Raw genomic sequence first — 24783 nt, 5'->3', positions numbered from 1 at the left:
CAATAAAAACTATTTGAGTTTCTTCTCCATGCTTTTGTATCATTGATGCTTGTTACATTTGTATGGTTAACTTAAATCTGATCCTAAGTTATTTATGAATATAAACCCATGTCTTTGTATAGTTTCCTTCTTCTGTGATCTTACAGGTACTTGGTGAAGCTGGGCAAGTAAGGGAGCAGGTAGCTGGAAGCTGTCAAAGAGGAGAGAGATTGGATCAAAGGATTAGCGCAAGACATAGGTTGGTTCTTCCTATTCCTCTTTGTTTATAGTTCATAAAGGAGATACAAAAGTAGTTTTCTTTGTTTGTTTCTAAGGTAGCTATCACACCTTAGTGGGATAGAGCAGTTCTAAATAGACACTTTTCCCGGTAACACTTAGGTAAACAGATATGGGCAAGCATTAATTCAACAACCTTGCCCACACTTCAGAAACACCTGTGCCACTCTGATCACACTCAACAACAACATCAAAATTAATTTCACTCTGTCATGAATTAAATGTAAAATTGTATGTTGAGTTTTATATGAATGTAAAAGTCATTTTGTAAGAGTTAGACTATGTAGAGAGGTTAGAGAGTAAGAAGTAAGAAAAGAGCGCAAGTCTCTATGGAGAAAATGGTGGAGAAATTTTTTGTGGGCACGTGAAAACAACAGTTACTCTGTTTTACTTTGTGTTACTCCACATAAGATTAAATCTCTGTAAAATTTTATTTTATTTTGTAAATGAGTCGCAGTCTCATGTAGATGTATTTTCATGTTTAAGAAATGAATACTAAATTTTAGTGTGTTTCTCTAAACCTATCTTGTTATTTTTATTGTGAATATTCATTAAGTCTCTGGAATAGTTCCAAGGTCCACAAATTCCAAGTATGGAAAATTAGCCTCGTGGTTCACAAAGGTAGCTCCGCGAAATCTGCTTCACGATGCGCGAACCTAGTTTCGCAAAAGTAGCTTCGTGGAAGTGATAACTCTCTACCCCTTCCCTCTGTGAAAACAAAAATTAAATTCACAAATTATTCCTGTCATGGTGTCAGAGCAGGTTAAACTATGTTAGTATAAAAACAAGTGTTTTTACTAACAATAAAAATTGTTTTTGAGTGCGCATTGTTTTTTATCATATTTACGAGCAGGTAGAAAGTTTTTTTTTTTACGCTTAGAAATGGCAACATCAATCACAAGCTTGACTAATCCTCAAATACCTCAGTTTAATTATTGGGCTCTTACAATGAAGGCCCTGTTTTCTTCTCAAGATATTTGGGATTTGGTGGAGAATGGTTTTCAAGAACCAGCAGATGCAACAACATATAATGCCTTATCTCAACCAGAAAGAGATGTGTTAAGGGACAACAGGAAGAAGGATTCAAAAACCCTATTTTATATCTTTCAAGTAGTTCATGAAAGTATTTTCCCAAGGGTTGCAGCAGCAATGAAGTCCAAGCAAGCATGGGACGTCTTCCAGACAGCCTACCAAGGCATGGCAAAAGTTAAGACAACAAAGCTGCAAATGTTGAGGAGAGATTTTGAAACACTTTGTATGAAAGAGTCTAATAATATAGACTCGTTTTTTACACATTTAAGTGGGTTGGTTACTCAAATTAGGTCTCATGGTGAGACATTTGAAGAAATAAGAATAGTTGAGAAAGTTTTGAGAAGTCTGCCAACAAGGTTTGAGGCCATTGTTGTGGCCATAGCAGAGACAAAGGATCTCTCATAGTTCACATTGGATGAGCTTAATGCACCACTAATTTCTCATGAATATAGACTGAATAGAGCAGCAAGCTCCTCATTGGAGCATGCCTTCAAGACACAAGTATCATTTGGTCAAGGTCGAGGCAGAGGAAGATCATATGCTAGAGGAAGAAGAAGAAGCCCACACAGAGGTGGAAGAAGCAACGCTTCAAACTCAAATGGAAGAGGCAGAAATCAAAATCCAAGTCAAGGCCCAAGCCAAAATCAAGCACAAGGCCAAAGGTATGATAAATCTCAAGTTCAATGTCATTACTGTAAGAAGTATGGTCATTATGAAAATGAACATAGAAAGAAGCAATATGATATTAGTAAAAAACCAAGTGTAAATTTCACAAGAGAAAATCAGAACCATGATAGCATGTTTCTAGCTTGTAATGTAGCACAAGAAAAACAGAGTGATATATGGTATCTAGGTTCAGGGTGTAGCAACCACATGTCAGGAAACATGGAAATGTTTTCTGATATAGATGAAAGTGTGAAATCTGAAGTGACATTAGGGACTGATAGAAAAGTCTCTATCATGGGAAAAGGAACAGTTAATATCCTAACAAAGAAGGGAGAGAAGAAATACATCTTTGATGTTTACTTTGTCCCCAGTTTGAAATATAATCTCATGAGCATTGGACAGCTCTTGCAAAAAGGCTACAATGTCTTCTTCAAAAATGATGTGTGCACAATTTTGGATAAGCCTCCAAGCAGACAGTTGATTGCAAGGGTTCATATGATAGACAATAGAATGTTTCCCCTCAAAATAATATCAGATTTGTAGAAAGAAGGTGCACAAACACAACTATCTATGAACTCACAAGAAGATGGAAAAAAAGGGGCAGCTGTCACACACATAAACTTTCAAGCAGAGGTAAAAGATGAAAACTGGTTACGGCACTTGAGATTTGGACATGTCAACTTTGGAGGTTTGAATTTTTTGCATAGGAAAGGCATGGTGAAGGGTTTACCACTCATAGAAAAGCCAGACAACATATGTGAAGGATGTATCTTGGGCAAGCAACATAGGGAGACATTTCCAGTAGGAAAGTCACTGAGGGCAAAGGCACCTTTGGAGATTGTCCACTCAGATCTATGTGGACCAATGCAGACACCATCAATTGGTGGCAATCACTATATACTGACCTTCATAGATGACTACACAAGGAAGACATGGATCTTTCTCCTAAAACAGAAAAGTGAATTGTTTGAGCGCTTTCACCAATACAAGGCTCTTGTTGAAAAGAAAAGCGAACATTTCATCAAAGTCCTTAGGACAAACAGAGGTGGAGAATACATATCAAATGACTTCCTTCGATTTTGTAAAGAACATGGAATTCATAACCAATTAAAACAAGATATACACCATAGCAAAATGGTGTGGCAGAAAGGAAGAATAGGACCATTATGGAGATGGCAAGGAGTATGTTGAAGGCAAAGCATTTTCCAAATGACTATTGGGCTGAATCTGTCGCTTGTGCAACATATATCTTGAATAGATGTCCAACCAAAAGTGTCCAGAACATTGTTCCTGAAGAGGCATGGAGTGGAAGAAAGCATAGTGTCACTCACATGAGAGTTTTTGGATGTGTGGCTTATGCACATGTCTCGGATGAGTTGAGAAAGAAGTTGGACAGCAAGGGGGAGAAATGCATATTTGTTGGATATAGTGATGAATCCAAGGCATACAAACTCTACAATCCATTAACCAAGAAGGTCATAATCAACAGAGATGTGCAGTTCATAGAAGAGGAAGCATGGGATGGAAGTTTAGAAAAGACAATCAATGTCAAAGCATGCATACCACATGAGGATAGAGAGGAATTAATAGCAGCGAGTAATTCCTCAATAGTGACTCCCTCTACTCCTATTCAAGCGCAACAAAGCAGGCAAAAAGAAACGCCATAAACAAATAATAGGATATTCTCGCACAGCCAAGCAAGTGCTTCTCCAAGCACATTGCAGAGCGCGACACCAAGTGACGTATGAAGTCTATCTTCAGCAAGCACAAGAAGGCCAAAATTCATGAATTTAAATGAAATTTATGAGCAAGATGAAGTTGATAGTGGTGTAGGTCTGAATTACTTATTTGCATTATTTTGCCATGTAAATGGCCCAATCCACTTTGAAGATGCAGTCAAAGAAGAAAACTGGGTTGCAGCAATGGAGGAAGAAATAGAAGCAATAGAAAGGAATGACACATGGGAGTTAGTAAGCCTTCTGAAAGGAAAACATGTTTTTGGAGTGAAGTGGGTCTATAAGACCAAAAGTAACATTGAGGGAAAGATTTAAAGGCACAAAGCAAGGCTAGTTGTCAAAGGATACAAGCAACAACATGGAAGAGATTACATGGAGACGTTCATGTCAGTCGCGTGGATGGAGACAATGCATGCAGTTGTGGCGATTGCCATGCTGCATAAATGGACAATGTATCAGATGGACGTAAAGTCATTGTTCTTGAATGGAGTGCTGAAAGAAGAAGTGTATGTCACGCAATTGCCTGGTTATGAGATTGAAGGCCAAAAAGACAAAGTATATCGGTTGAAGGAAGCTCTTTATGGATTGAAGCAAGCACCGCACGCATGGTATAGCAAGATAGATGCTTACTTGTTGAACAATGGTTTCGACAAATGTGACGGTGAGCCTACTCTCTACATCAAAGAGAGTGAAGGTAAGATTCTCATTTTCGTCTTATATGTAGATGATTTGATCTTTACAGGCACTGATGATTTCCTCATCGCTGATTTTAAATAAGCAATGAAGAGTGAGTTTGAAATGATTGACTTGGGATTGCTAAGATATTTTTTGGGCATAGAAGTGAAGCAAACAGAAAATGACAATTTATCTCTCAAGCAAAGTATGTGATATAAATTTTGGAGAGGTTTAAAATGCAAAACAACAAGTCCGCACCAACTCCAATTGTCATAGGATTGAAGTTGAGCAAAGAAGATTGTAGCAGCAATGTCAATCTAACATTATACAAAAGCATGATAGGTAGCCTGATGTATTTGACTGCCACTAGGCCAGATATAATGTATGCAGTAAGTTTGGTGTCAAGGTTCATGGAGACACCCAAGGAGACACGTTGGCAAGTAGCGAAAAGGATTTTGAGGTATGTCAATGGGACAAAATAGTATGGAATATTGTACACAACAACTAATCATTTCAAGTTAGTTGGTTACATTGATAGTGATTGGGCAGGTAGTGTCGAAGACAAAAAGAGCACATCAGGATATGTTTTTCATTTGGGTTCCGGAGCCATTTCATGGGCCTCCAAGAAGTAGCCAATAGTGTCACTATCAAGAGCAGAAGCTGAATATGTCTTAACAATAGCAGTGTGTCAGGCAGTTTGGATGAGAAGGACGTTGAGGGATCTTCATCATGACCAAGAGGGCGTGACAACTATTTTCTGCGACAACACCTCAGTGATTGCATTGTCAAAGAATTTTGTCTTCCACAAAAGTACCAAGCATATTGATGCTAAATATAATTTTATTAGAGAGTTTATTAACAATGATGAAATTGTGTTGCCGCACTGCAGGTCACACAAACAGCTTGCTGATATTTTCACAAAGCCATTGGCAGGAGAAAATTTTGTTTATCTCAGAAACTATTTGGGAATTGTCAATGGCAACAGTTATGATTAAGGGGGAGTGTTGGAAATAATAATCCCAACCACCACAACAAATAGTCTAACAGCAACCATACATGTCAGACACTTTTGCAACCATACATGTTAGACATTTTTGCAGGTTGCATCTCAGTGTGAAGGTAGAAGGTCTGAAGTGAGACGTGAACAATTCAAAAACCTAGCAAAGGCATTTAAAGAATTTATGTATTTAGGTAAACAGATATGGGCAAGCATTAATTCAACAACCTTGCCCACACTCCAGAAACACCTACGCCACTCTGATCACACTCAACAACAACATCAAAATTAATTTCACTCTGTCATGAATTAAATGTAAAATTGTATGTTGAGTTATATATGAATGTAAAAGTCATTTTGTAAGAGTTAGACTGTGTAGAGAGGTTAGAGAGTAAGAAGTAAGAAAAGAGTGCAAGCCTCTGTGGAGAAAATGGTGGAGCAATTTTTTGTGGGTGCATGAAAACAATAGTTACTCTGTTTTACTGTGTGTTACTCCCCGTAAGATTAAATCTCTATAAAATTTTATTTTATTTTATAAATGAGTCGCGGTCTCATGTAGATGTATTTCCATGTTTAAGAAATGCATGTTAAGTTTTACTGTGTCTCTCCAAACCTATCTTGTTATTTTTACTGTGAATATTCATTAAGTCTCTCGAATAGTTCCGAGGTGCACAAAATCCAAGTCTAGGAAATTAGCCTCACGGTTCGCGTAGGTAGCTCCGTGAAATTTTCTTCGTGGTGCACAAACCTAGTTTTGCAAAAGTAGCTTCGCGAAAGTTATAACTCTCTGCCTCTCCCTTCCATGAAAACGAAAATTAAATTTGCAAAATATTCCTAGCAAATGGACAGTGGGATGAGGCATACTTTGCGAGTACTTTGAAAAAGAAGGATGATAAAAATGGCAATGTTCAGAGAAGGCTTTTCTAGCACCTGCAAAAATTGGCACTGGATATAGCCAGTGCAGAATTAGATCAGTGATTTGGACGGTAGTCATTGAAGGAGGAGACTAGTTTTTTGAACTTACAAGACATAGGGTTTTGAGAAAATGATGTTATACTAATTAATACAGAATCAAGACTGGTTGAGGCTTTAAGGCATTTTTCTTAGGATGAAGTTGATGTTATTGGGATAGATACTAAGTGGGCTAAGAGTGAAGTTTCCCTATTACAAATTGCTACAGACAAAAAGTGTTGATATTTAACATGATCAATTTGTTTAACACACAACCAAGTGCACTGGACATGTGCCTTAAAGCTGTGTTTCATTCTTCAAGTATTTTGAAGCTGGGGTATTCATTGAGCCATGACCTGAAGCAACATTTCAGATCCTATGGAGAGCTGGAGTGCTTTCAGTACTATCAAGGGCCTACATTAGATCTACGAGAGGCCTTTGCATTAGTTGAAGGAGGGCTTTCAGGCCTTGCAAAGATCATATTGGGAGGTTATTTCAGCAAAAGTATACAGTTGAGTGACTAGGGGCAGTGTCCCTTGAGCGATAGTCAGCTACATTATGCTACCCTTGATGCAGTTGTTGTCGTTTCCATATACCAAAAAGAACGTAGAAACCCTTCATTATGATTATCTGAGGGAAGTAAGAAACATATGGAAACACTGGAAGAACCAACGTTGGCATCATCCACTGGAAGTACAGGGAAACTGATCGAAACATTGGAAAGGAAATCCAAGATAAAAAGTTGCAGTATTATTTTCAAGGAAAAATGCTTCTCAAGTCCATCTAGAATCAAAACGCAGTTTTAGCTACTCGTTACATGGATAGATAACTATGTGTTACAAAGTAATCTGGTTTATATCTGAAAGTACTTTGTCTACACAAGTACCACAGGTCATTACTAATTTATCAAGTTTATGATTAAGGATAGCTACAGAGGTTATTGCTTTTTATGTATGAATTGGAACTTTGTGAAGTTGTATCATAACAAGTAGGCTAACTAGTCTCACAGTTGGATCTTTTATATTTTGTTTTAGTAGCCCAAGAATGACCAGGATAACTACACAGGTTATTTCTTTTTATGTATGAATGATTGAAAATTGGAACTGAAATGAATGACCACTTTTTAAAGTTGTATCAGAAAAAGTAGGCTAACTAGTCTAACAGTTGGATCTTTTATTTTTGTAGCAGAAGAATTAGAAGGATAGCTAGACAGGTTATTCCTTTTTATGTATGAATTTGGAATTGAAATGAATGAGCTCTTTGTGAAGTTGTATCAGAACAAGTAGGCTAACTAGTCTAATAGTTGGATCTATTATTTTCGTAGTAGAAGAATTAGAAGGATAGTTATACAAGTTATTCCTTTTTATGTATGAATGATTGAAAATTGGAATTGAAATGAATGAGCTCTTTATGAAGTTGTATCAGAACAAGTAGGCTAAATAGTCTAACAGTTGGATCTTTTATTGTTTGTTTTCTTAGCAGAAGAATTAGAAGGATAGCTATACAGGTTATTTCTTTTTATGTACTAATGATTGAAAATTGGAATTTAAATGAATGAGCTCTATGTGAAGTTGTATCAGAACAAGTAGGCTAACTAGTCTAACAATTGGATCTTTTATTTTTTGTTTTTTAGTAGAAGAATTAGAATTTTTTGAGAACCTTAAAATGATGTGTTTTTAGGTTATATATATATATATATATATATATATATATATATTAAGATATTTTAAATAATTATTTAGTCTATTGAGGAAATAATATTTCTTACTAAAATTCATCAAAATTGGGCAATACAATTTCAAGATTGTTTGTTGATTAAAATACATTTTGGAACGCATAAATGGATTCAGCACTCCAAAAAACCTCGGAGCACTCTAATTGTGCAAATTAAACCATTTAAACTCAAATTTTTAAGATTAAAATTAACCAAAAAAATCTGATGAAGAAAGGTATTTGGTCTATGAAATAGATTACCCTTTAAACAACTATCATTTTATACTAACATTTTTGTTAAATATTAATAGTTAAACTGTTAAATAATTATATTATTGTTCTAATTATATATTTATTTATGATATTTTATTAATATAACTTTTCGTTTACCGTGGTACATATTTTTGAAACCTTTTTATTTTAGTTATATATTTTATAGGGGATTTTTAACTTATTAAGTGTAATTATTTCTAAAATTTAAATATTATTGTGGAAAATATATATATATATATATATATATATATTTGTAAGCTAAGGAGGGACCATTCTTTTTCCATTACTTCGAATTGAAACCAATACATTTTCATGGTGGCCTCAACCTACCCCGAAGAGAAACCGGGTCTGTTGGCCACCTTAAGTTTTTGATAGCCATCCAAAAACAAAAAATACTAATTCTTATTGTCCAGGCTATGTAAACTAAACATTCAAAAAGATTACTATTGCTTCTTGTTTGCATTATAAACTGAAAATATAAACGAAACTATCCACTGGCATTCAAAAAACTACATAGAGCATATACATATCTTCAAGTATTAATCTGCCATGGCTTCCTGCTGATCCTCTTCTTTCTTTATGCCCGAGTTGATCTTCTTTATCTGCTGTTGTATCTCCTCCAGTTTTTTGTCCTGCATTATCAGAGTGACCTGAATGTTCTGCATTTCTTTCTTCAAATTTGGAATTCCCTGGGACAATTCAGCCATCTCCATGGCAACCTGTTCCATAGCCTTAGCCAACAGCCTTTTCATAACCCAGTATACATGCAAGGCCTGTTTATACAGAGTCATGCGTCCTCTAGTATTCCCTGGATCCAGTAGGAGGTATTCCCAATCTTCCATTTCTGATCCTGATTGACCCTGGGTCACTTCTTCCTCCAGTTGCTGTATTATTCTTCTAATGTCCTTATTAGTGTTCTCACAGTAGGCTTGCTCTGCAAATTGTATCTTCTTCTTCAATGTTTTCCTGTATTTTCTTGCTGGTAATGGTTCATGCTCCTCCCGTTTCCCTTCCGACCATCCTCTTCCTCTACTGCGTCGGCCTCGTCCCCGTCCTGCTCTTCCTCTGTTCCTGTAATTTCCCCTGCCTCCCCGACTTTTCATACCCGAGGTGCTTCCGAAGTCGCCTCCCTCCTCTCGCCCTTTGCTTCTCCTGTCTCCATACTCCCTGTCCTCCTGTGTTTTGTCCTTTGTTGACCCCGCGTCCTTCCATACCCTCTTTCTTGGTTGCTCAGCTCTATCCTGGTCCGAATCAAACATTTCCACTTCATCTTCAGTATCGTCCTGAACTGTTTGATACTGCTCTGCAGTTTCTCCATCCTCGATTCCTTTCCCTTTCTTTTCTGGGCTTCTCCATCCTCTGTTCTCTTCGTCCACATCGCTTCTCATTCTTCTCCTCGTTGCCATTCGATTCTTCCTTCCAACGCTGCCTGATTGTTTTCTCAGCCTCCTCTGCCTTTCTGTAAACCTACCTAATGTTTTCTGATCCGGATTTAAACAGGAACGCAACAAATTACAGAGATAACCATATACACAAAGATGCAGTAGAAATAATACTTCATTTCATTAATGGAAATAAACCAGCTAGGGCGATGGTAGCTTATCTCTTAGAAGAGATGTGGTGGCTACATGCCTCTGAACTGTGTTACAATGAGGCTCGAAGGCCTATTTATTTTTGAGAAACAATGGAAAACCCTTAACATTCCAAAGCCTAACCCTAGGAGATGAAACGCCAAACTGTGGGCCCCGTTTGGGTAAATTGGTACATCAACTTCCCGGGGTCGTAACTTTGGCATACGATCTCCGTTTGACACGTACAATAGCTCGTTAGAAAGATCTATCCGAGCACTACCACTTTGGGAAGGGCAACATTGGTCCATGTACCCATGTTGCCCCTAGATTTCCCAAAAAACGTAATTTAGGCCTCAAAACGGCTCCAGAAGTTCAGGACCCAAAAAATTGCTAAAAATAGTAAGTTGTGCTACAATTAAGGAAAATGAAAATGCTGAGAAAAACAATGGTGGGGGTCCAGGTGGACTTGGCAGGTGGCCACCAATATCCACCTGGATCATTCCTCCCCCCTTAGGAAGCAATGGTCCCCATTGCATTGAGTTCCTCCATGAGATGAGGAAACTTTTGCTGAACTTGTTCCCTGGTGAGCCACTTGCCCTGCTGAAGGAGTTGGCCTGCTTTGACAACTTGATACAGTTGGATATTCTGTTGGCGAGTGTTCTTGATCTGTGTGTGCATGATCTGATCAGTTGCAGCTTGTTCCATGCAATCTGGATTTAATTCTGTGGGTTTGAGTTGTTCTGCAATGTCGGATGTGTCTAGCAATGGTGGAAAGTATGGCCGAAGGTAGTCCACATTGAACACTGGGTGTAGGCTAAGGAATGGGGGAATGCTGAGCTCAAATGCATTGTCTCCCATAGCCTTAGTAATGGTGTAGGGACCATATCGGAGTGGTCTCAATTTTCGATAGGCTCCAGTAAGGCGTTCCTTTTGCAAATGCAACTAGACTTTGTCGCCCACCTGAAACTTGTGTGGCACCCAATGTTGATCATGTCGCTGCTTGTACTTGGCATTTGATTTCTCAAGAATGTCATGGACTTGCTGGCGAATATGTTGGATGTGCTCAATGAAGCTGGTGGCCTTATCTGTTTCGGACTGGACATGAGCTGGATTTATGTGAGTAGCTGCAAGTGGCATAGCCACATCAATGGGGCATAGTGGCTGGAATCCCAAACCCACCTGAAAATGGCTATGGCAAGTGGAGCTGTGAAGAGCTCGGTTGTAGCTGTGCTGAACATAGGGGAGGCTCTCGTCCCATGTGCGTGGATGCTTTGAGTTATACATGCGCAGAATATGCACAATCATCCTATTGACAACCTCTGTCTGGCCATCAGTTTGAGGATGGAAGGTTGTGGACTTCGTGAGTTTGGTGTCCAGCATTGACCAGAGACTGGACCAAAATGTGCTGAGAAACCGACTGTCCCGAACTGAGATGATAGACTGTGGGATCCCAAAGTGCACCCACACTCGTTCAAAGAAGAGTTTAGCAGTGGCTTCTGCTGTGATATTCTTCTTACAGCCTGCCATAATGGCCATCTTTGAGAACCTGTCGACGACCACAAAAACACAGTCATTTCCATGCTTAGTGGAAGGAAGGCCTGACATGTAATCCATGGAGATGGATTCCCAAGGTCGACTAGGGGTAGGCAACGGGGTATAGAGGCCGTGCTTCTTAATGGTCGGTTTGGCAATGGCACAGGCAGCACATGATCTGATGTACTTCCCAACATCCTGTCGAAGATTCGGCCAATAGAAATAATTTTGCAGTACTGCCACTGTTTTCTCGACCCCGAAATGCCCAGCAGCCCGACTGTAGTGTGCTTCCCAAATCATCTTGGCACGCTCGCTTGAAGGAACACAAAGGTGACCCAAGTGGCATAATAGGGCATCCTAGAGGTGAAAATCTGGAACATGCCGACCCTCCAAGAGTGTCTGGTATGTGTGGCCGAATTCTGGGTCGCTTTTGTAGAGAAGTGGCCAATCAGAAGTCTCGTGCCCACAAGAGTTGAGCACGGTGGTTAACGCCATGATCGGTGGTCGACTGAGGTAATCTGCAACATTATTGGTGCTGCCCTTCTTATACTTGATATTCAAGTGGAACTGTTGCAGGTATGTAGACCACTTCTGATGGCGATCATTCTACAATTTCCCTTGGGTCTGTATGAACTGCAGGGGTTGGTGGTCTGTGTGGATGATCGTTTCCTTCCCCAAAATGTAATGCTTCCATTGTCGGCAGGCCTATACAATGGAATACATCTCTTTATCATAAGTGGGGTACTTCCGGACTGTGTCTGAAAGTGTTTCATTGTGATATGCCACTGGATGTCCATGTTGAGTAAGGACTGCCCCAATAGCATAGTCAAAGGCATCTATCTCGACCTCAAATGGTTGTTGTAAATCTGGTAACGCGAGCACTGGTGTCGTGCAGAGGCGATCCTTCAACTCCATGAATGCCTTCTGTTGAGATTCAGACCAAAAGAATTTTTCTTTCACCCCTCCCTTGGTGACTTGACTCAAGGGCCAAGTAATATGAGAAAACCTCAACACGAACCTGCGGTAGAAGTTGGCAAGACCTAGAAAGCTGTGGAGCTCTGTTAGAGTGGTTGGAGATGGCCAATCCTGAATGACTTGGATCTTGGCTGGATCGACATGCACCCCCTGTTCATCAATGATGTATCCCAGATACTGAACCTGGGTCATGCCAAAAGTGCATTTCTCCAAATTGGCACATAGCTTGTGTTGCCGCAGTGTTTGGAGAACCTGTCGGATGTGGTGGAGGTGCTCTTCCCAACTCTAGCTGAAGATCAGAATGTCATCCAAGTATACTACTACAAAGGAGTTAGTGAATGGCCGCAAGATGTCATCCATTAGCCTCATGAAGGTTGCAGGAGCATTCGTCAATCCGAAAGGCATAACCAACCATTCAAAAAGGCCCTCCTTGGATTTGAAGGCAGTCTTCCACACATCAGAGGGTTCGATTGGTACCTGGTGATATCCTGACTTCAGATCGATCTTGCTGAAATATTTCACCCCCTTTAGTTGGTCCAGGAGGTCATCAATCCGCGGGATCGGGTACCTATTACGGACAGTGATCTTGTTCAGCGCCCAATAGTCAATACAGAGTCTCCACGTCCCATCCTTCTTCTGTACCAACACGATCGGGCTCCCACAACGCGATGAACTCGGACAAATGTGACCTTTCTGCAGGAGCTCCTGAATCTGCCTCTTGATTTCATTGTTCTCCAGAATGGAGCGCCGATAAATTGGTCCATTGGGTAGTGGCTAACCTGGGGTCAGATCGACGGAGTGCTTGACCTGACAGTGCAGAGGAACCCCTGCTGGGGAGGTGAAGATGTCCTCGTACTCCTCCACAACCTTTTCCATCTGTATTTGTCATGCAGAGGGACCCCGTCTAGAGGCCGCAGCCACCGTCTTCTTCTTTCCTTGAGGGTGTATCATCAGGAAAACAAATTTCCTGGTTTTGGAAATGATCTTACTGCATTGTTTTGCAGTAATCAAAGAGATGGCAGTAGGTGGTGCTACCTCTGGTATCCTGTACAACTTATTTCCCAATGTAATAATAACAGCACGGGGCCTTGATTCATACACAGCATGTCGCTTCCACAAGTATGGTTGTCCTAATAATACATCACAAACTTCAAGGGGAGCAATGTCACACAATACCTCATCCATGAAGGGCTTGATGTTGTATGGAAGGTGACACTGCTGGCTCACGCGAAGATCTCGTCCTTGGTGAAGCCACCCAATGGTGTATGGTTGTGGATGTGTTGTGGTCGGTAAGCCCAACCGCTTCACGACCTCTACCGAAATGAGGTTCTTTTGACTCCCGCTATCAACAATGAACTGTATTGGGGAGCCCTTTACCCACATCTGGGAATGGAAGAGACGCTCCTCCTCCTCTGGATCTTCGGGTTCATTTTTCTGGATCTTGGCGGTAGCAACAGTTGCGTTGGGATCTGCATCAATGATCTGCTTCCATTTTTCATTCCCCTTATCGGGTTCTGACTCAGAGTCGGAACATGCATCTGATTCTGAAACCTTTAGCTCAGCCACTAGTGACTGCTTGGCCTGACACTCACTTGTGTTGTGAGTGGAGCTCTTATGGAACTCACACCATTTTCCAGTGTCATTTTTCGGCTTCGCGGCACTGTTCTTTGCTTACAGCTTCGGCGGGTTGTCTTGGGCTGTCCCGCCTTGGCTTTGTCCTTTGTTCTGTGGTTTAGGGGCACCTTTCCCCTACTTTGGATTCACAGATCCAAAGTCTCGCTTCTTTTGTTTAAACTTCTACTCGACCTTGACAGCATATCGGTATGCTGCGCCGAGCGAGGAGATGTTCAGGAATTGTATTTCTTCCTGGATGTACTTGTGCAAGCAGCCATGGTATTTGAGAATCAAATGTTGCTCCGAATCCTTGATACCCAACTTTGTGCGAAGGGTATGGAAAAGATTGGTGAACTCCGGCACGTCTTGGTCCCTTCCCTGCCGCAGCGTGGTCCACTTTATGTATTCATCCTCATAGCTTCCGACAGGGTAGTACTGCTCCTAGATGGCATCCCGGAATGAATTCCAGGTGTGTGCGACTGAAAATAGTGAGCCAGTACCTTCATCCTTCTGCTCGCAGTAGGTTTCCCACCAGTCCTTGACGTGGGGGGCTGCTTTGAGAAGAGCGAAAACAATCTTTTCTTGACTCGAAAATTCATGAACAGAAAAATAACCCTCTAGCAGATTTAACCATTTATCTACGGCATCTGCATCTATCTGACCCTCGAATATGGGGATTTCAAAATTAACTTGTACCTTAAAGGGCGTGGCATTTCCAGAGTAGCTGCTGGAAGCCGATGCATCGCTTCTGGGTAGCCGCTGAAGGATCTAGGCAAAGTTGTCCATCATCGCGTTCCGTTGTCGCTCGAGGGCTTCTTCGAGCAAGATTTTGATGGGATCTCCTACCCCTCATCTTTCTTCTCATCCGCCATGGGAGGCCGTCGGGATTTGCGAGGCTGGTCTTGCAAAGGTTCGACCAGTTCAAGCGCTAACTGCTTATATCCCGACCTTGTTGGGGACATGCAAAGAAAAACAGAGAAAAAGCAGACCGCTCTGATACCACTGATCCAGATTTAAACAGGAACGCAACAAATTACAAAGATAACCATATACACAAAGATGCAGCGGTAATAATACTTCATGTCATTGATGGAAAATACTGAAATATTCTTACAACCAGAAATGGAAATAAACCAGCTAGGGCGATGGTAGCTTATCTCTGAGAAGAGATGTGGTGGCTACATGCCTCTGAACTGTGTTACAATGAGGCTCGAAGGCCTATTTATTGTTGAGAAACAATGGAAAACCCTTAACATTCCAAAACCTAACCCTAGGAGATGAAACGCCAAACTATGGGCCCCGTTTGGGTAAATTGGTACAACAACTTCCCGGGGTCGTAACTTTGGCATACGATCTTCGTTTGATGCGTACAATAGCTCGTTAGAAAGATCTATCCGAGCACTACCACTTCGGGAAGGGCAACATCGGTCCATGGACCCATGTTGCCTCCAGATTTCCCAAAAAACGTCGTTTAGGGCCTCAAAACAGCTCCAGAAGTTCAGGACCCGAAAAACTGTTAAAAATAGTAAGTTGTGCTACAATTAAGGAAAATGAAAATGCTGAGAGAAACAATGGTGGGGGTCCAGGTGGACTTGGCAGGTGGCCACCAATATCCACCTGGATCATTTTCGCCACCCTATCTCTTTGCAAATCGTCTGCAGTTTCATTTATCGTCCTCCTTCCTTTGTCTCGCCTTCCTCCTTTATGGTATCTCCTCCACCAATTCTCCTCACCTCTCTTCTCCCGATTCTCCTGCCACCTGCCGATTTCATGACCGCCCACCTCCCTTCGTCCTTCTTCTGTGCTGTCGTACCCACGTCCAATCTCTGCCGCATTACCTCCACCAGCTTCATCCTTCATTACTTCATCGTTGATCCTCCTCGGAATGATATCCTTTCTGCTGATCACTCTGTCCGCCTTCATCATTACCTGAATTCCTTTTGCCTCGTCATCCTCCCTTACCTGATTTGTCTTAATTTCCCTGATCGCCATCATTATCACCCCGATCGGGGGGTGGAAAAAATATATTTTATATATTTTTAATTTTTATAATTTTTTTAAAAAATACTAGAAAATATTTTAAAATTTTAATATATTTAATTTTTAATAAAAAAATTTATATATTTAATTTTTAATGTAATGGTCCTAAAAATAGAGGATCAAAAATGTCTCACTGCCAAAAGCCCCCAAACAAAGTTATAAACAAATTTATTTTAACAGTTTTACATATTTAATGTAATATATCCGAAAATACTCGATCAAAAATGTTTTACTGCCAAAAACCCCCACTTCCCCCCGACCCCTCCCCCTCCCCCCCAAAAAAAATTTACTCTTTATTTTATTTAAATTAATTTTTATTTTTTAAATAATTTGTAAAAATATTATAATTATTAAAAAATTATTATATTTATTTTTTATAAATTAGTTACCAATTTTATCGGATGAAAAATGTTTTACGGCAAACAAATATTTTTATTTTATTTAAATTAATTTTTAAGTTTTTTTAAATAATTTGTAAAAATATTTATATTTATTTTTCATAAATTGGCTACCAATTTTATTAGAGGATTAGTGCCTTGCGAGAATTAGAGGATCCTAGTAAAGGTCATCACCAACCAAAAAAAGAGTTTATGGATGTATGTAAATTATAGATGTATTTCAAATTTAAGGTGAATTCATATTTATTTATTTACTTATTATTATTATTATTTTATTTTTTTTTGAGATAGTTCAATTTTTCTTCGCAAATCATTATTAATAAATTAATTAAATTAAATTTATTTACTCTAATTCAAACAATTTTTATTTATTTATTTTTTTTTTTAAATAAAATATATATAAGTTTTTTTTGTTTTTGTTTTGTTTTTTGTTTGTTTTTTTTTTTTTTTTAATTTAAATACAATATATAAAATTTTAAAATAAACATGAACATAATTTTTTATATTTTTTATATTCTTTATTTTAAAATTTTAAAAAATATTATTTTTTACAAGTCAAATTTTAATATTTTCAAATTGAAAATTCACTTTTAAATGGTAATAAATAAATGTATTAAATATATAATAATGATTTACTTTAATTATTTGTATTTTTAGTTAAAATTTGGCAATAGTCTCCTATGAGGTGGTAGTTATGCCAACCATATGAGGCTTACTCAAGGTAATTTTTGCCATTACTAACTAGAGCAATGTGGGAATGTGGGAGATGTTTTTAGGTTTCCAACTAGTCGTTGATCATAATTGCTCTAACATGGCATGCTTAAGAAGTAACTCTACCTAGCATGGAGGTAAGCAAAAGAAATTTATGTGGGTCGACAAAGGTATTGCATTCCTGGTCTCTCATGGTTCTCTCTTACTATGTTTATCTTATGCAGTCTGGTTTCATTGTCTTTACGTAATATTGGAAATGGAAACATGGTTCATTTTGCTCATCCTAGATCTATATATTGTGTTGCTCATAACTTTGTAAGGAAGTCTATTGAGAAGTATGATGTATTATTTTATAACATATCTCTAATTCTTATGTAAGAATTTTATTGGGAACATTGTTTTCTCTTTGCTTACGTGTTTATGCCCTCTTTCCATTATCAAGAATTGGGGCTGAATTTCTTTGATTGTGCCTACTTGTTAAACTTTTAATTATTCTTTCCCGATCTCACTTTAATTGTTTGTTCTCATTTGTTAATTTAGCGATCTATGTTCTTAACTATTATAATGTTCCCATCAACATTGTAACTATGGTCCAAGATGCATCCCCTAATTGGACCCACATCTCTAGGTTGGGTCCCAGAAATGGTATTGAACCCGGCCTTGTAGGTAGTCTAGTAGATGACGTAGTCATCCTGCGACTACTTCTTCTCATTTTCGTTGAATAAGAAACACAGTTTTGTTGCTATCCTGGTTACCCTATTTAGGCCATAGTGTAGTTATTGTGGTTGTCATATCACTTGTAACATATATTAGCATTAACAACATGTTTTTATTTTTATTTTATATAGTTACTTTTTACTAGCTGTAAATTAATATGCAATAGATCATTTCATTTATAAATTTTCTTCTTATTAAATTTGGTGTGGTTTTAAGTTGGATTCAAATCAAGGTTATATGAACCTTAGTTCTAATGATCTCATTCATAAAATCCTTATCAAACTATAATTATAATGTGCAATGGAAATGATAAAACTATGTTTCATTCCTTATATTTAATCCTTCAACGTTATTATGCAAACGCACATAGTTTGGGTTACAGTATTACTATATCCTTGTTTTTTGTAAACTCTCGCGAAGCTCTATTAGTTGTAAGTCACTTTTGAATTAGAGATGTTGAGACGAGGGGAAAGGTTGATCGATGATACACACTCATTACTGTTTTAATCAATAGGGGGAAGTGGTTAGAGAGTAACCACCTTCCAGCCTCTGCGTAGTGTGCATCTCATTTGTACTCCTTACTAAGAATAGCTCTGCATCACCTTCTATGAACCTATGCCAATGCTAATGCTTGAAATAGCTCTAGCTGTCACTGAGCAACACATTTGCTTAGGTAATCACATTACTTCTTTCTTGCATGGTTTTTTACATGCAATGGTTTTGTTTATCAATTTGTGTATTATTTTTTACTTTCATTATTATTCCTGGGTTTGGCAATAGTGTATATCTGAAATCTCTGTTAAGGTTGTCCATAAATACTTTTCCTAGAGGATTATGTGGCTCAAATTACTTTTGATTGAAATTTATCAATGGCTAACCCTTACGATAGGTAAGAGTTGTATTCCTTGTTCATTTTTATTTCACTCAGTTCTATATCATGTTCTCTGTGGAAAATTCTAATTGTTATGTGATAGGGGCATAATGGAATCGTCCAAGGGAGAAGAACACTGCTCTAGGTAAACCCTTCACCTGTAACTCCATGAACTTGTTATTTATTTTAAGTTGGAGTTTAAAAGAGTTTTCCCTAAAAACTTATCATTCCTCTCCTCTTATGAGTGAAAACTCTTGGTTGTGGCCTCCAGTAGCTAGTTTATAGATTCAATGTCATTTCCTAGGTTTTTAACAACTTTTCCCGTTTCGTTCTCTCTAGGTGTTGTTAGCTTGTCAAGTTTAGGGAGTATTATATGGTTGCATAATTCAACTCTATCAAATTTATCTTAATAGGGTTTTCACCCCTTTCATTTTCAATTGTCACCGAGTTGGGGTTCTATAATATCTATCTCTCTTATTGTTAATCAATGCCAGACTACTAGGTTGTTAAAATAAAACTTCAGGTATTAGTTTGTAATTAAGTCAACTTTCTACCACTCTTCACATTTTAGGTTGGGTTAGAATAATATACTATTATGTTTCTATTTTCATTTTTTGAAACAATTAAATTTTGCTAGTTATCAGTTGTTTTAGATTCATACAAGACCGATAATTTTTATATCTTTAGCTAGCACCTTTCTAATGAGAATTTTGGTGTTAATGGGAATGTTATTTAGTTATATTAAAGGATTTTTCCCCTACAATAAGGTTTCACACTCCATATTCATTATTTAGAAAGAATTTCTCTTGAATTATACTTCTTTATACTCTCCATTGCGCACATGATAGCTAATATTGTTAGTTCTTACATACAGTCGTCATTATTCTCGTGCGGTTTCTTATTTGTTGTATATTATGTGCAGAATTATAATGTGGCTATGTTCACTTCCTAATGTGTGTTCGAACTCAGTTATGAAGAACTTCATTCTTTTTCTAAATATGGTAGTGTTATTTCTTTTCAGTGTCATGGGAATTCTATGGAATTACTTGTCCTTAAACATTTCATAGTCAGTTTATGAGACTATCAATGTGTACCAAAAAATTTGTTATAACTTTTATTATATATGTATATGGATTTATTTTACTACCCTGAGAGCTATAATTTAAAATATTTTTATTTATTAAAATACATACAATATTAACAATACTTCTACTTGGTCTATAAATTTTTTGTATAAGTGTTGCCTCATAACCTGTTTATTTCAAATGTTTTCTTGCAAGTTTGGGATTGTTCCTAGGTTTTTTATAGCCTCAGGCTTGGATAGGAACTAACAGGAAATTCACAATAAAATGACACACTCACCTTTCTATTTTTAAACCTTCTTTCTCTTTTATTTTTTTTATAGTTAGAAAAAACTACATAGTATAGATAACAGTTCTAGTTTTGAACGAAAACATTGACCAAAAGAATAACAAGTTTCTTATTACTTATATGTTCCTTTTCTCTGCTTGTTTGAGCTACCCATAAAATCATAGGGGAAAGAATGGGGAAAGAATGCTCCACCCAACCTATGAGAACCAGTAATACCACTGGAACTACACCAAAGCTAGATTCACATCTAGAACATTTTCAAAATCGTGGCCTACATAGGTCCAACCTAGAACCCTTTTGATGCCAACCAAATTTATTCTATGGTCTTTAACACTGAGCACACACACTTCAGGTGGAATTCCACTAGCCAACTAGCTCAAGAATGTGTTATGTTAGCAATGTACTGCCTTCCTCTACAACATCCTATTAGAGGTTTAACTTTGTAGTTTGTCTCTACTTCAACCTCTCCTCAGGTTCCTCTCTTACCCTCTTGGTGACCTCTTCCAATTGAGAGGGTTTATTTCTGAAGGAAGGTTTTTGGACAGCCAAAAACCTTGCCTGTGACTCTTTTCAACTATTTAGAATGTGAAACTTTTCTTAACATTAATTTCTAATGTGATTTTTGTGGCTAACTATATGACGTATTTATGTATCAATAAAATTAAATTAAACAAAACATTTTTCTTCGACTAACTATTCAGCCTCCACATGGCACATAACACCAAACGGTTTTTAACTACAATAATTAAATAATTTCAAGTTTACTAGGGTCAAAAAATTTGGTGTCATTTTTTTTTTATTTCGCCACTGGTCTGGCCTCCCATATGGGAGACAACGATAGAGACTCATGATGAAATTTTTCTATCCACTTAATACAAGATCTAGGTAGCTTAAAAAAAATTTTGATAATGTAATTTTCTGCAACTGTAACATGCATAGACACACACTAAAAAATAATAATTTTAATGCTAATCACCATCCAACTAAATTACTATAATGACTTATCATATTATATGGAATTTCATGTGATGTATTATCTAGCAACACGGGCTATAGTTTAGTAAGACCAAGTTTTATTTTTCATAAAGCATATGTTTTTATTAGCTTTCAATATATTAAACATTATTTGTCATCACAATAATGTTTAGGGATTATGTCCTACCCGACGCTTGCTTTGTGGATATATATATATATATATATATATATATATCCTTTTACAAAAATGTTGTCCGATTTTGACGCTTTAAGAACCCTACCTCTTCTGACAATGTAGATTAGGTGAGGGTAGTTATGATGACTACTCCTGCCTCAGTTTCCAGGTTTGTTTGCACATTTTGTTACTTCTCAATCGAAACACCATCTGCAACATGTTCCAGTGACACTAGCTTTTTGTTACCATATGAGACATGTATCCGTTTTCCTTACATTATTGTTCAATTCAAGCTTATTCACTGGAGTAATTTTTTCTTAAGGTAGTGTCTCTGTGTTTTGTAGGTTATTGTTTGTATGGGTCAATTACGGTGAAGACAACCCTATCAACCTCTACCTGCACGACTGGAAGTGACTTTATTCTTAGGTAATAGTTATGAACCCCATTGTCTTAAATTGTTATTACATTTTTTTTTGCAATTATTCGGTGCTAATGATAAGGGTTTATCTTCTACTTGTAGGATAATTCTACTCGGTACTCAGATTCAACCACCCCTTTCTGGTGAGAAAACCCGCCATGCCATAGTCATTGACTACCGACTTTCTTTGTGGTTAACTAAACACTACTAATTGATTCCCTATTTTGTTTCACATGTAGAGTTTGTAATTACCCTTTATGTCATAATTCATTTTATGGAACCCTTACATGACCCCAAAATTGCGCTCATGCTTTTGCTATTCTTTCCAGGTTCTTCTAAATTTACGTGCTGATTATACGAGGGTTTCATTCAAATTATTTCTTACAGAGTAGAATGTATGGTTAAGCTCCTATAATGTTTGATGAGGGTTTAAATTACTCTGCGCCATGTGGAACCCTAAGAATTGGATTTTCCAGTTAGATTATTAGGTTTGGAGTAGTTATTAATATACTAACTTCTTCTTAGTCGGTTTATGGGTGAATGTTGAAATTTACGAGTGCACTATAGGCACAAAGTAGTTTTCTTTACATTAGTTTTCTGTGTGGTTGGAGGATTACATACTTATTCTATCTCAGGTGGTCTTTCCCTGACCAAATGGTTTATATATAATTTTTATGAAAAATGGTGTTGTATGCAACTTCTGCGATGAAATAATTTTGGATTTTTTGGTCTTCATCTAGTAGTCATTCAGTTATTCATTTTAGTTTCAAACATAGAAGAAAATCTATCTATCTATATCTATATATATATATATATTATTTTTTATTTTTTATTTTTTATTTTTTTCCCAAGGAAAAATAATAATTTTATTAATGAAAACAAAATAACATGTTGCAGATGATTAAAAACATTGCATCATCATGTTAATGACTGATGATCACAAGTTCATAAAAAAAACAACTAAAATATCCATGAAGAGAAAAGTTAGGCTTTTCTCCATTTCTTTTTCTCAACCTTGCGCCATTCCCCTTGTGACGGCGTGGAAGAGATAAGAGAAAGTTGATTTCCCACTTCTCTTCCTACAATGTCCTTGTCTAAATCTCAGTTGTCTTATGTATGTAGACGTTTATTTCTACTAGTATCCTTTACTTCTGGTATCTTTGCTGGCTGAACCGAATTGCTCTGTAATTCAAATGGATCTTGTCAGGTTTTCCCCCTATGTTTCTCATTCATTTGGTGTGTGGTTGTTCTCAATGGGTGCAGTTTCTTCCTTTGCTTCATCCTCATCCTCATCAGACTCAAGTGGGGGGAATTTCCATCCTTTGGATTGTTTCCTAGTCTTCTTCTTTCTTCGGGTGTCTTTTCTGGCTTTAGGACACGTGTTTTAAAGGCATCTTATTTGCCTGCAGATTCTGCATCTGAAAGATGTGTTCTTATAATCTAAGAGTTATATCCAATTCTGTTGGTTGTGAATCAATTGTCTATGATCCGGTAAGCCTTTGTTGAGATCTACTTCCACACATATTCATGCGAAGGTGAATATTATTTCCTCTAACCTTTGGTATCTTTTTTGATGTATCATCCTATGATGTTCCCAATACCTTCTAGGAATCGATTGACCCAAAAATGTAGAGGGAGATTGGGAAGTCTAACCCATATTGGAATTCTGGTTATGACCATGGTATTTGCATCAAATTCTAGAAACCAAGGGGTAATGAAGAGACTTGTCGATCCGCAGAACCACAGTCCTTCCTGAAGAATAATTTCTCTTGCTTCCGATCTTAGGAATTTTATAATGAAGAACCCTTTGGAGCAGAGGTGTATTTCACAATGTATTGTCTAGTTTGTGAAAATCTATTGAAAGAGTTATGTTGGTTTTGGCCAGAAATAGTTGAATTGACATATAATGGCTTGCGATTCAAATGTAGTACAATTCTCATCCGTTTTTGGAGTGTCTATGTTCAGTACTAGAATGTAGTTCAATTGCTCAACTATGTAAGGACTAGGGAAGGTATTGTAGATTCGTTTTTTCCCTGTAGTATTTTCATGTACGAGAGTCCTCCATTTGAGTGTTTATGTTTTGATTTTGTGCCTTTAGATGTAATTCTCCCAGGGCCTCCTCGAACATATTTAATTTTACTGAAGGTTGCAGCTCCACCTCTCAGCCACAGGTTGAGGGTTATGGAGTAGGCTTGTAAGATTATTTAATCCATTAGGAATCGATTATCTTGCTTGGTTCTTCTACCATAGATCAAGTGTTGTAGATGTACATGGTATCTAATATTTTGCATGATGTTTTACTTCAGTTGCATCACCATGTCTCTAACATGCACCGAAACTAATGAAGACTTCTCGGCACGAGACTTTAAAAATATTTGAAAGCGGATTGGTTTTACTTGTTACAAGGATTCAATGTCCAGCTTGATGTCGAAAATGAATTCTTCTCTAGAAGACCAAGTTTGTGATGAGATCAATTTGGGGATATTGCTAGAGAGATTCAAAATAGGAGCCATCCCAACTATGCAAACTCTATGAATATTATTTGTATATGGCTTAAGATAGCGAAAACTGGTGTGAGATTCCTGGGATAGTGGGTGATTGTCCTTTTTTATTTTGGAACCTATTAGATCTGAGCCCAGTGAACCCTAATCTGGTGTTTGTTTCTCCATATCTAAGGCTATGTGTAGATTTGTTTGATGTGGATGCCAAACCCCCACTACTGAGTCAAGTTGCAAGTAGATTTAGAGCTCTAGACACACCAAATTCTATGTGATCAATATCATAGTGGAGAGAGCATTTCCTTTATGATAGTAGAAGGGTCCGAGGGTACAACACTGGTATGTCATGAAGGATATGGTTGTAAGTAACCTTGCTACTGTTTCCATCCTCAAAAACTCTAATCCCATCCACAAACTTCTTGTAAAACAAGCCCTATTCAACCAATACAATAGGGTTGGTATGCCTTCTGCATCAGGAACGAAAAGGATGATGTTTCTTTTGATATAGGGTGTGATCAGTTTGGTTTTCCCATAGATGGAAGCCATCAAATGGCCATGGGCTCTGACCTTTGAATATTCTTGGCACCTTGAATTCCA

This window comes from Pinus tabuliformis, chromosome Q, assembly GCF_031772625.1.
Source record: "Pinus tabuliformis cultivar Carrire ecotype Pingquan chromosome Q, CPIR1, whole genome shotgun sequence".
NCBI lineage: Eukaryota > Viridiplantae > Streptophyta > Pinopsida > Pinales > Pinaceae > Pinus > Pinus tabuliformis.
Note: the sequence above shows the minus strand (reverse complement) of the source record.